This window comes from Mus caroli, chromosome 10, assembly GCF_900094665.2.
Source record: "Mus caroli chromosome 10, CAROLI_EIJ_v1.1, whole genome shotgun sequence".
NCBI lineage: Eukaryota > Metazoa > Chordata > Mammalia > Rodentia > Muridae > Mus > Mus caroli.
Window position 1 is genome coordinate 16,844,485 of NC_034579.1, and position 12,788 is coordinate 16,857,272.

Here is a 12,788-nt window from a genome sequence, read left to right on the forward strand (position 1 = left end):
TTTCCATAGCTAAAGATTTTACACATGCAATAGTTAGCAGCCCACGCGCCTCTCTTTAGGGAGGCCCGCCCTGCCATATGGGATGCTTTGCCTGAGAAATGAATGAACACGCCATTCACTCCCGCTTGCTCAGGAGAAATGGGTGTTTAAAGTCATCGGACAGGTCGCAGACCTCTTTGTTAGAGTGTCTGTAGCTGTGTGCCTGATTAAAAGAATCAATTTGTTGTGACAGGGTTCCAATGTGATTATTGTTGTTTAGGCTTGCAAAGGCGTCTTTTACCAACATGGGCACCATAAATGCCAAGCTGGCCTGCAAGAATTAATTAAGCCATGATGCAGTTCAAGAAGAAGGAGCTGAAGGGCTTTTCAAGCCCATAGGAAGAACAATATTAACCAACCAGACCCACCCCACCCCACCCCCAGCTCCCAGAGACAAAACCACCAACCAAGGAGTACACATGGAGCGACCCAGGGCTCCAGCCGCATATGTAGCAGAGGATGGCCTTGTAGGGCATCAATGGGAGGAGAGGCCGTGGTCCTGTGAAGGCTCAATAGATGACCCAGTGTAAGGGAATGCCAGGGCAGGGAGGCAGAAGTGGGTGGGTAGATGGAGTATACTTATAGAAGCAGTGGGAGGGGGAATGGGATGGGGGGTTCGGGGGTGGGAGAAACTGGGAAAGGGGATAACATTTGAAGTGTAAATAAGTAAAATATACAGTAAAAAGTTTTATTATAAAATTATTATAAATAAAAACAGAAAAACTGTCTTAATTTAACCCCTCTGGCAGAAAAAAATAGTCTAGGTAAAAATAGGAAAGGGGTAGAAACAAAGTAGAGAACAAAAAGTGACCCCTTCTTATTTTAACTGAAACTCACAATCTGACTCTTCTGTGTCTTTATCTATATTCTGGTGCCATTTTGAAAAATGTTACTTGTTTTAGTCTATTTTCTGTCACTGAAACAGACTATCCTGATGCCCTAGTTTGCTTTTGTTACTGTGACAAATATCAGGATGAAAAGTGACTTAGAGGAGGAAAGGGATGGACAAACGTCCCAGGTCACCATTGAGGGAAGTCAGGGCAGGAGCTCCTGAGAGAACTGAACCAGAATCACAAGATGGAACCACAAAGAAGAACCCTCAAGGGTCGTTGCTCTCCCTCTGACTTCTGATGACTAGCTTTCTTACACAGCCTAGGACACTCTGGTAAGGGATGGCATCACCCACAGTGGGCTGGGCCTTCCAATGGCAATCAGCAATCAAGAAAGTGCCCCATAAAAGTGCCCACTGACCAATCTGATTGAGGTTATCCCCTCAGTTGAGGGTCCCTCAGATAACGCAGGGCTGTGTCAAGTTGACTATTGAGGGATGCTCAGGGTGTCTGAATTACTATGGAAATATAATGAGTGATGAAATGTTTTGGTATATCCCCACAAGGAATAATGTCCTGATCAAGGCATATCTACTTCTTTAATCATATTATTTCTTTACATTGGGAACATACAAGATAATTTCTGCTACCTACTTTAAATATGCTCTTAATTGCTGTCAATCATTGGCCTCTGCTGTGATGTTTCTTTTGTCCAAGGCATCCATCACGAATCTACCTTCTTTCATTGCTCTCCCTTCCAATCCTGCCCCAGTCAATGGTAACCAATATCCTCTATGTGGTTTTATAAGGATAGCTCTTTAAAGGAAGCCCTTAGTTGTAAGACAATTTATAATGGAGAGGGAGGGACTAAGGGTTACAGGTTCTTTAGTGATAGGATTCTAGTTAAAATGCAGGACTGGGGTCCTCGGGGAATGAGATCAACTTACCTGATCTTGGGGTCTGAACATTAAGAGAAGTAGACTGAGGCCCTGTGGAGGGGATGGGGAAATGGGGGGTGGGGGGCCTGAAGTCAGTATAGAAGCGGAGGAGAGTCAAACCTCAGCAAAGGATGCTTCAATAAGCTATGAGGAATCATATTGTTCTTTATTTACCTAAATTGCAAAATTTACATAATATATATAATTATATATACAATTTTAAATAAAATTATGCCACTTGGGGTGATTATTCTGCTTGATGACAACTAAGAGCAAGAGCAATAGCCTATATTGTTTTGGAATCTCTTGGATTCCCCTGACTGGCCAATAACATGAAAAGAGGTTTCTCATGGCTGGTACTGGGGTTTTGGTTGGATAGTCTATGGCTAAATCAGTATAATTTCTAACTCTGTCCTTATACCCACCTACAACTGTAGCCCTCACTCCTCATCAAAGGGGATTTTTTTGCCCAGCAGATAGAGACCATCACAGAAAGCCATAACTAATCAAAACACAGAGAACATTTGATTGCAGAGTGTTCTACCCAATTGATATATCTACAACATAACTCTTACACATAATGATCAAGGAAGATCATGGAAGTGGGGAGTATGGAAAGACTTTAAGAACCAGAGTACCAGGAAGTGTACTGAAAGGTCCTGTCTTCTAGATGCTATAGGGAAGCTACACCCATGAAATCTCAACAATATGGTTGCTTAAACACAGCCTGAACAACCATGCCAACACGAGCTAACATGCCAGTTTAGACAGTGGAAATCACATAGGGCCCCACTCCTAGATAAAGAACTACAGACAATTAAAAACTACTGAAAAGGGAAATATTAGTATTTCCCCAGAGGTAAGCATTCTAGGTGTTTAGCTACCCCTCAAAAAAAAAAAAAAGCAACAATAAACATATTCAACAGGTTGAATTTATGTTTATTTACATACAATATATGTAATAATAATAAGAGGACGTGAATTTGAAAAGGAATGGTGGCACATAGAAGGGGCTGGAAGGAGAAAAGAATAGGGAAAGTAATATAATTATAACCTAATTAAGTAAAATATAAATTAAAAAGAAATCCAATGAGATAGCTGAATATAAGTTAATTTTTCAACCCAGGTTCAAGGCTCACTATTGATTATATTCATTTATAGCTATGATCTATTCTATTCTCATTCTAAAATTATATTTTTGACTCCTAGACTGTATTTCTGTAGTTTTTTTTCCAATTACAGGCATGTTCACAGGAAGGAACTAATGAGTGTTGATTGCTCAGGGCTATCTATGTTTTTTTAAAGCTGAAACGGTAAGCTGGAGATATGGAATATCTTTGGAGAGGTATGAGGTTTGACCCACTCATGGGAATGCCAGTTCCTGATGTCTTACTTACAGCATATTTTAGCCAACAGAACATCCGGGCTATAATATTGATCACCTTTATAATATAATGTGGACCACTGACATACTCTATATATCCTTTATGCCATTAGCCTGAGCCTGAGTACTGACTGCGATCTGGTGTTGGGAATAACTGTTCCCTCTGGCTCTTTGGCAAGGGGGGAGCTTTAAAACTTAGGCAATAGGGAGCCTGGCCTTCCTGTGTGCATCTTAGTGTGTTCAGGCAGCAGAATCAAAGAGTTGAATCCATATTGTTTATAAACAACAGAAAGTTACTTCTCAAAACTTTGGAAGCCAAGAAGGCGAATATCAAGATGCTATAAGTCCCATGTCTGGCAAGGGCTCTGTGTTCAGTGTTTATAGGTGGAGGCACTGTGACTGGTCACATGGCCAAAAAGACAAGGTAGCTCCTCCCACATTACAGTCAGCTGCCAAGAGTCTTGCCTCTAGACATGATCACACAACAAGGATAAATTATAACAGTTAAATAAACAAGGCAGCTACATTTAGATTGCGTCAGTATGTGCTGACACTTCTTTTGAGGGCCCTGCTTCCCTAAACCTAAACCAAATGTGTATATACTCTCAACAGAAGCACTTGTTACTGATATGCACACTTCACCCACAATTAAATGCCAATAATTCTGAAACTATTTTTGGGAGTGGTGGTAATAAATTACTTTGCAAAGCCGAAGTATATTAAAACTACAACATTTTCAAGAGTACATCTTGTGGTCAAGAACTACATTTTTAGCCTTGACTTGTTCAAGTCAATTCTGTAAACACAGAACACTTACTCTATGCAGGTATCCCCAACCTTGCAGGGGATTTAATGATACACAAAGTCTCTATTGCAGAATTGTTTACCACCCACTGGGGAAACACACAATAATAAAACACAGGGCTGGCACAGCTGTTTAGCATAAAGAAAAAACATGGTTTTTATATGCAAACACACTTGCAAAGTAGAGATAGCCACAAATGTTTCATACTCCTGTGATAATTCTCACTGACCACGTTAGACATAAAGCACCCACCAACTTGTGAATGCTCTGGGTCAGCTTTCCTGGAGAGCCAAGTCTAAAATAGAGAGAATTTTCCATTTAGCAAGCTGATAGACATAAAGACCAGAGAAGGAATCATGGTGGGGGTTGGGGGGAGGCTGGGGACTGGAAATAAGTCTCCACAAAAATCTCAAATGATTGCATAGAGAGCTCCAGAGCTGGGTAGCCCTGTGGCAGGCTCTTGACTTACACAGGCTTGTGATGTAGACTCTCCATAGCAACAGAACAGGACTATATAAGAGGCTAGGTCAGCTCCAGGAAGAACAATGGCTAGGCTTGGGGAGAAAGGCCTAAGCTGAGAATGGGGAAATGTAAACTTAGGTCTTATACAGGGGGAGGGCTGGAGAGGAAGCCAGGTGGTGAGCCGCACAGACCACTTGAAACATTAAAATTAATTGTCTTGGCCATGAGTAAAAATTATGAATGTAATGCATGCCCCTAAGAACTTGGAAAATATAAAAGGATAACATTTCAAACTTTTATAATATCAATGATGTCACAAAATTCTTGTAAGCATTTTGCCATTTATCATTTTGATGTTTTCCTAGTTAATCTTATTTTCCTCTAAAATAATAAATTGCTCAGAAATTAGCTTTGAGTCCAGTTTTTGATATTATAGTTATTTCTCCATATAAATAAATAATTATTTTCTTCTTTTTAGTAGTTGCATCAAAAATTTCTAAACATGGTTTACATTTCTGAACCCTTCCATTCACACTTTTGCACATTCACAAAATTCTATATTTTGTGAGTAATATTGCACACACCTCTAAAATAGCCTTAGGAAATATTCACAAAAATGGAAACTGATGTGCCAAAGACTATTTGCATGTGTAGGACTTTGCCAAATATTGCCAAATTCTCCTCCATAAGTTATTGTCAGTAATGTTTAACACTTTTTTCTCCTTGTCCCTACCAAGATTAGAAAACTTTTATTCTTTATAATTTCATCCAGATAAAAAAGGTACAATTTACTATTGATATACATATGTGTTTGTGTGTGTGTGTGTGTGTGAGAGAGAGAGAGAGAGAGAGAGAGAGAGATAGTAGTGACTAGAAGAATCAATGAGTATTGACAAGAGAACAGAGAACAGCAGCAAATCAAGGCTAATGTCAATGTTCCACGACACACACACAGAGAATATGGTCCTTAGTATCGGGCAGAGTGTCAACAAGATAGAAACAAAAAGATCCCGACATAGAAGACTGGAGTACAGTAAAATGCTGCTCTGGCTGAAGTATAGGAGAAAAGGCAAAAACCAAAGTACTGTGGGACTGTTGTGTCCCATAAAAGTGGCAGGATGCAAATCTGAACAACACACAACAGACACTTGACTCTTGTGTGTTTAAGAATGTGGAAGCCATGATTAGAATCTTTCATTTTTTCCAAAAAGCTTTTATTTGCTTCCTGCCTTATGTTAAGTACCCGTGTCCAGGAGGAACTGGCAGGGGTAAATATGATCAAATACACTGCATGCATGTATGAAATTCTCAAAGCATAAATAAAATATATTGAAAATGGATGGAGATCTGAGACTACACCAGTGAACAACTACCCTCAGGCCAGGATATCAGTAATCCTGTAGTCTGATTATTCAAAGAAAGACTCAAGGGGTAAATAGAACCACCCATTGCAGATGGCCACCCCAGGGCAGGGAAGGAACCTGAGAAAGTCCAGTGGACAGCCAAGGATCAAACCAATAAGTGCTGCTCTCAGCCGGCAGCAGAGACGTTTCCTATTGTAGTCTGCTGCAGTCAGTGAAGAGATTCATAATGATCACAGAGCTCAGAACAAATAACTGTTCAGTGCTCAGCCCTAAATAAGACATCTACATCACTCCTTCTGGGGCTCAGGGGAACACCTTGGAGGAAGGAACAGAAAGAATGTAAGAGCCAAAGGCTGGGAAGAAGTACTGTGAAGTACTGTGAAAGGCTGTTTTCTGAATACGTTGTGGGCATTGCCACAGACCTGCCCAAGACTGAACCCACCAGCATTCCATTATGTACTGGAGGGGCGGCCCCTCACCTTGCCTTCCCCCACCAAAGAAGCTAATGATTGCTGGGGGAGGTGGCCACTGGTAAGTTTCCCGTACTTAACTGGTCCTCTCACAGTAATGCAAACAACTGTATTAAATGCACTAGGCCAACACACACACACACACACACACACACACACACACACACACACACACACACGAACAGTGGAGAACTTACTGCAAGGAGTTTGGAGAGAGGGTTCAAAGGAAAAATGATGCAGAGAGTACTCTGATCAAAGAGTGCAATGTATGAAGTTGTGAGAAAAGAGATCTAAACGTCAATGTTCAATCTAATCAAGGCTCTATTCCCATGTCCCAGCACCCAGGAAAGACAGAGAAGCATGGTAGAAGATTCAGGAGTGAGTGGACCCAGAGGCAGAATGGAGAAAATGTTTTGTGACTGAGCACTTGTTTCATAAAACAACAAAACGAAACAAATGCCCACAAGGGAAGGAAAAAACCAGATATTCCTGCAGATCACAATAGAAGCAGTAGCACATATGCATAACCCTATTACCTCAGCAGGCTAAGGCCGAAGGACCATGAGTTAAAGACCAGCTTGGAATCCACAGAAGAAACATGTCGCAGACTTAGATCCCACCTTGCTTCCCTGTTGCTGTGATAAAACACTAACCAATGTGACCAAGATAGAGGAGAAAGGTTTGTTTTAGTTTATATTTTCATAATACGGTCTATCACTGTGGGGGCCCAAGGCAGGAGCTCAAGGTAGGACCCTGGAGGCGGGAACTGAAGCAAAGGCCACCAGAGGAATGTCTCTTACTGGCTTGCTCCCCATGGTTTGCTCAACTTGTTTCTTTATACAACCTGCTCAAAACAAACAAACAAACAAACAACAAACAATCACCACTGGCAGTGGACAGGGCCTCCACGTCAATTGTAAACAAGGAAATGCTCCCTCGGGCATGCTCACTGGCCAATCTTATAAAGGCAATTCTTCAATAGAGGTTCTTTCTTCCAACGTGACTGTAGTTTGTGTCGAGCTGACAAAAACTAACCAGGAGGATATATACACAAATAGTTTTTCAAGTAATAGTTGTTCAAAGAATCGGGTATAGGGCCTCATGATGCTTGCAGGTCTACTACTGTGTGTCACACATACTTCATAGAGCCTATAGCATTCCTCTCCAGCACTTCAAACTCTTTGATTCGAGATGTCCTTCATCATCAATGCCAACTCACAATCAGCTAGGTTGCAATCATAATATACTTTGTCATTGTGTGTGGGTGGGGGGATGCACAAATCTGTCACAGATATCAGGAATGTTGTTGAATCTATGTATAATGTGGGTAGTCTATTAAGTAATATCAAAACTTAAATTCAAAGTGCTAGGAAAGAAACTGTACCACAGTCTGAGGTTTTTCTCTGTGATAAAATAAATGGCAATTTAATTTTAAAAATATATAACTTTGCTTTTATTAAAATGTGTGGAAACGGCACTATACATTCAAGGGTACATAGTTAATTAAATAAATTTGTAATATATAAAAACAAATGAAACAACTTACAGAATATATAAAATTCTTATAAATTACTGAGAACAAAACAATTAAAATGAGACTGATAGTCAATTTATATGAATGAAAAAACTCATAAATATTTTTAAAACTCTGTCATACTGCTATTGCTAGGCTAAAAGTTATACATCAATCAAAAACAGTAAGATACTACTTTTAACTCAACAATTTACTCAAAAATTTAAAATTTAATTAAAAAGATATAACATAAACTTTTGAGACTAGGTCTTATGAAAGTTGGTATTAATTGTCAACTTGACAGTCTAGAATCCTCTAGAACAATGTGTTAGTGACTTGATTGTGCATATAGTGGGAAGATCTGTCCACTGTGGGTGGCACAATTCCCTGTGTGGGATCATGAACTGTGTAAGTAGAGAAAGAGACAGTGTGAACTCATCTCCCTCTGCTTTCTGACTGAGAGTTGTAATATGACCAGCTGCCTCTTCAATCTCTCCTGCCTCTAGGATTTCCCCACCATGATGGTGCTAGTGTGTGAGCGAAAGCATACTTTTCTTTCAAGTTGATTTTGTCATGGTCTTTTTTCACAGCAACAGGGAGCTTACCAAGACAGGTCTCTAGTTTCAAAGTCCTTACTCTTCAGTATGTGTTTGTCTCATGGAATAAGCAGCATTGTAGATAATAAGGCCACTGGTCTGAAAAGGGTGGTTTCTCATCTATCAGCGTTAGAATTTCCTGGAACTTGTCAAAAATATAAATTCGCAGGCTCTGCTTCAGTCTCACTGGGAGATTTGGAGGGTCGGGCTCACAACCTATGTTTCCACAAGTGATTCTGATTCATGCCTTAGTTTGAGATTTGCCAGAGTAGAAGACTAGACGTCTGTTAAAGACCTGAAACAATAGAAACAACAAATTAATGATTAAAGTGAAGAGAATGAGTCAAACAGGAAGAGAATTTGTTGGGAGGAATAAAGAAAATGTTAGATTTCTTTAGAAGATTGTAACTGTGGTGGCTAAGCCACCGATGGAAAATCAGAGCTTTTTAAAAAATAATTGGGTAAGGTTAGGGGGCTGAAAGACAAACTAAGAGCGGTGATCAAGTCACTGTGTTGGCAAGTAGACGGGAGCATGGGTGTGCTTCATTCCTGAAGCCATGGAGCAATACTGGGTGTTCCCTAAATATTAGCATATGGTGACAAGGAAAGACACATACTCTCTTGTAAGGTGGAGCTCACGTGGAGAAGTCTAGAATATTCCGTGGCATTAATGAGGAGTGTGAGGAGGTTATCTGCACTGTTCATGAGACTACCTGAAGGGTTTGGAAAAGTTCTGTAGTGTTTATTGTTTATTCTTTACCAATTTTACATTTGTTAAACATCAGTGTTAGGGACCAGATTTAATACATAATACAAAATACTAAGCAAGCACATGCCTCCTCTCCCATGCATTGTATCTAACACATGTGTCTTGGATTGTCAATAGATTCATGGTAAGAGAATTTTTCTTTGAAGTTATAAAGTTGAGCCATTTATAGTCCTAAGTCATATCCTACTTTCAACAAACCTTCATCCTTACGCCATCAGCTCTGTGGTTTCTGCCTTTCTATTCCTGTGTAAATGACATCATCAGCATATTGTGCTCAGGATCCTTATTATAGACCTGGAGGAGGTTAACATTGCTCTTATTCTTCCTACTCCTTAGAAAGACGTCACTTAGAACACTGTTTCTATTCTTAAGCATTATAAGATTTATGGTGAAAATGTGTATATGGAACTAGATCCTGTCAATCCCTGAGCAGAAACGTAAGCAGGGCCATCCCCTCAGGTGAGTGAACGAGCGACTAGAGCAAACCCTCCAACTGTCACAGATCCAGGCAAAACTTTTCAAAATCTAAGCTGGCTGCTGTGGACTGTAAAGATCTTTTTCAAAGTGAGAACCACTTCTTGTCATCCTCCCCCAAAGACTATGGAGGCAAGCTGCCACAGCTCACCCTGAACCAGCCAGGGTGTGCGAAGACCAAGATCAACCCTGGAATTAAAAAGCAAATAAATAAAACGCTTTATAGGGTCAAGCTCAGAAGGATGTACTGTTCTCTGGAGAAAAATGGGGTTACAGGCTGGTATTTCAAATGAGCCACAAAATCTGTATCTGTCCCAAATGGGGGATAATATTTTATTGAATAATAAATTTAAAATGAATCCACTTCTTTCTACTTATGACTTAGGAAGTACTCACGATGTCGTCTCTGTAGCCAGAGTGTAATTCTCCCACTGACGAATGAAAGAAGTCAATGTGTCTGTGGGTAAGATCATCCAAGTGGGAAGATGAAGATGAAGCGAAATAAAGTTTCATGAGAGTTATTTTTTGAATAAAAACCAAACCAATGTCCTCCAGGGTTTCAAATATGTGGATGCTGTTGGTGTTGCAGACCTGGTGAACAGAGATGCACAGGGCAGCACTGAGTACCCCTCTATCTTTACTCACAGGAGGAAACTATGAATACATTTATAATGGTCAGTTTAGGATTTTATTGCTTTTGGCAAAAGTCCACTTGAAAGCAAACAAAATAAAGAGCCAACGTTATACAATTATACAAATAAGGATTCAAAGGGAGTAAAGTTGAATTCTTCCTCAACAGGCAATATTTTCCATCTATTTCAAAATAAGAATTTATAATGGAAACAAGTAAGAAAGGTATTTAGCTTAGACATGGAAGGTGAATATTATTTTTGAGTTAGGACACATTTATTAGTAAGATATTCTATTAAAGCAGCAAGTTTCTTTTTTCCATGAATATTTTTATTTTATTTCAAATGTACCCAGAGACAAAAATCCGATATAGCCAGGCAGAAGTCCAAGGAATTTTTAACCTGAATGTGGGAGTGTACACATTGAGTTGTTTTGATTCAGGGGTGAAGCTCTTTGGGGGTGCCTTATCTGCATGCAGACCGTCATCCTCATACCTGGCACCATACATATGGTGTAGCTGTGGGCTAATGGTGGGATGGGCGTGGTTCCTTAAAGTCGAAGGGCCATTGGACAGCATCCAGCCAGTCTCTCTCAGGATACTTTCAGATTGGTTCATTTCGGTCTTTTATTTCTTGTGGCATCTATTTGAAAGACATGACTTTCTAGGAAATTTTGCCCTCAACTAAACACATATATATGATTCTAGATAGTCATTTTGACTATTACCTTACTAAAGGGTAAGTTTGGGTTGCATTACATGCTAAAAGGGAAAATAAATATTTATATTGCACTTATAATGTTATTTATTTTTGCCCTTTTTCTTTTCTTTTCTTCTTTTGTACACATGACAGCTTCGCCCAGTGTATCTTATTCTCTATAAAATCAGTGTAGCCTTCCTTTGTCTTCCTTTGTCACGTACTAAGTTGTTTTTCTTTTGGAGAACTTTCATCTTCCCACAAGTTGCTTGCTTACTTCCTGTTATTTTAAGAAAACCTTTATTCATATGTTTGTCTCCTTAATATTTATGTCTTTCTCTTGCCTCACCTGAGACATTATCACAATGCTTTGTGTTGATATGCTTAAAACTCAAGTTATGAAAGCATGCTAAGTATTTCTCAAGCTCCATTATCACGGCTTAACTCAATAGTTACAGATTTTAAAGTTTTAATACTCAAATGACTGGATTTCCTTTCTTATCATTGATTACCAATTTGAATTAATCACATAATCAAGTCGACATGCTTTCATGTTTATTTCGATGTGTTCATAATGTCAATGATGACACTTTCCACGTTTCTAATGTGTGATTGAGAATTTATGAATTCCTCTGTTTTGGGGTTCTTCCTGATCAAGCTTGGTAAGTATGCTCTCCAGGTTGCTTAGCATTAAAGAGAACTAAGACTTCCCACTGTGGCATTGGCCTTAGGAATTATCCTTGGATTTGGGTCAGGAACTGTCTGGGGAGTTTGGGGAATGTTATTAGATGCATGGTAGCCTGAAATGGTCATGTATCTCTTAGGTCAGGGGTTCTCAGCCTTCCTAATGTTACGACCCTTTAATACAGTTCCTCATAGTGTGGTGATCCCTAACCATAAATTTATTTTGTTGCAATTTCATAACTGTAATTTGGCTGCTGTTATGAATTGTAATGTAAACCATCCGATATGTAGGATATCTGATATGTGAACCCCCAAAGGGGTCATGACCCACAGACTGAGACCCACTCTCCTAGGTTGTACTGGTCATTGTTATGTAGTGGTCATCTTTGAAACACTAATGCTTTAAGAGCTTGATTGAATTTTCACGTAGCTCTACTAGCCACATGATGTATAATTATTTTCCAAGGTTAATTGTTTTCTAATCTTCTAACTTTTCTATGCTCTTTGACTTTAAGGCTGTCATAAAAAAAAAAAAAACAATGGATAGACTTAAATTTTGATTCTATTTGACAGTCTCCATCCCTTAAATTACAAGTTTAATGTATTTATAGCATATTATTATTGCTAATATATAAAATCATTTCTACCATCTTGTATAATTTTTGGTCTTATTTTTGTTGTTGCTTGTTATCTTCATCTTCCTGTTTCTTAAAGTGCTTAACATTTTTGATTTTGTGTTTTAGTTTTTTTTTCTTTAGTATTTTGGGAGCCCTGCATCTGCCCCTTCAGTTGTTGCCCTTGCGTTTTCACATGTGTGCTAGTTAAGAAGGGAAAATAACTCAGTGTATCTTCTTTCCTTCCAAAATAATCAGGACTTAGAGCTCTGTGTCTTCCTCTTTCTACATTCTTGATGTCTGCACTGCCGTTTTATTGCTGCTGTAACAAATTATAACAAACGAGTCAGCTTAGCCAACGAAAGTTTTCTGTCTACATAGAATTCACTGCAGTAAAATCAAGGTATATAAAAAGGTGGATTCCGGGCTGGTGAGATGGCTCAGTGGGTAAGAGCACCCGACTGCTCTTCCGAAGGTCCAGAGTTCAAATCCCAGCAACCACATGGTGGCTCACAACCATC

At 39.3% G+C, this 12,788-nt stretch overlaps 1 long non-coding RNA gene across 1 annotated transcript in view; it reads right to left on the reverse strand.

Annotated features, from left to right (window-relative positions):
* LOC115032119 overlaps positions 1 to 12,788 on the reverse strand; it is a 48,090-nt gene that overhangs the window by 17,881 nt on the left and 17,421 nt on the right. Inside the window, exon 2 of the long non-coding RNA XR_003837752.1 lies at positions 8,411 to 8,696. This is a non-coding gene — a long non-coding RNA (uncharacterized LOC115032119). The remainder of the gene's footprint in view (positions 1 to 8,410; positions 8,697 to 12,788) is intronic.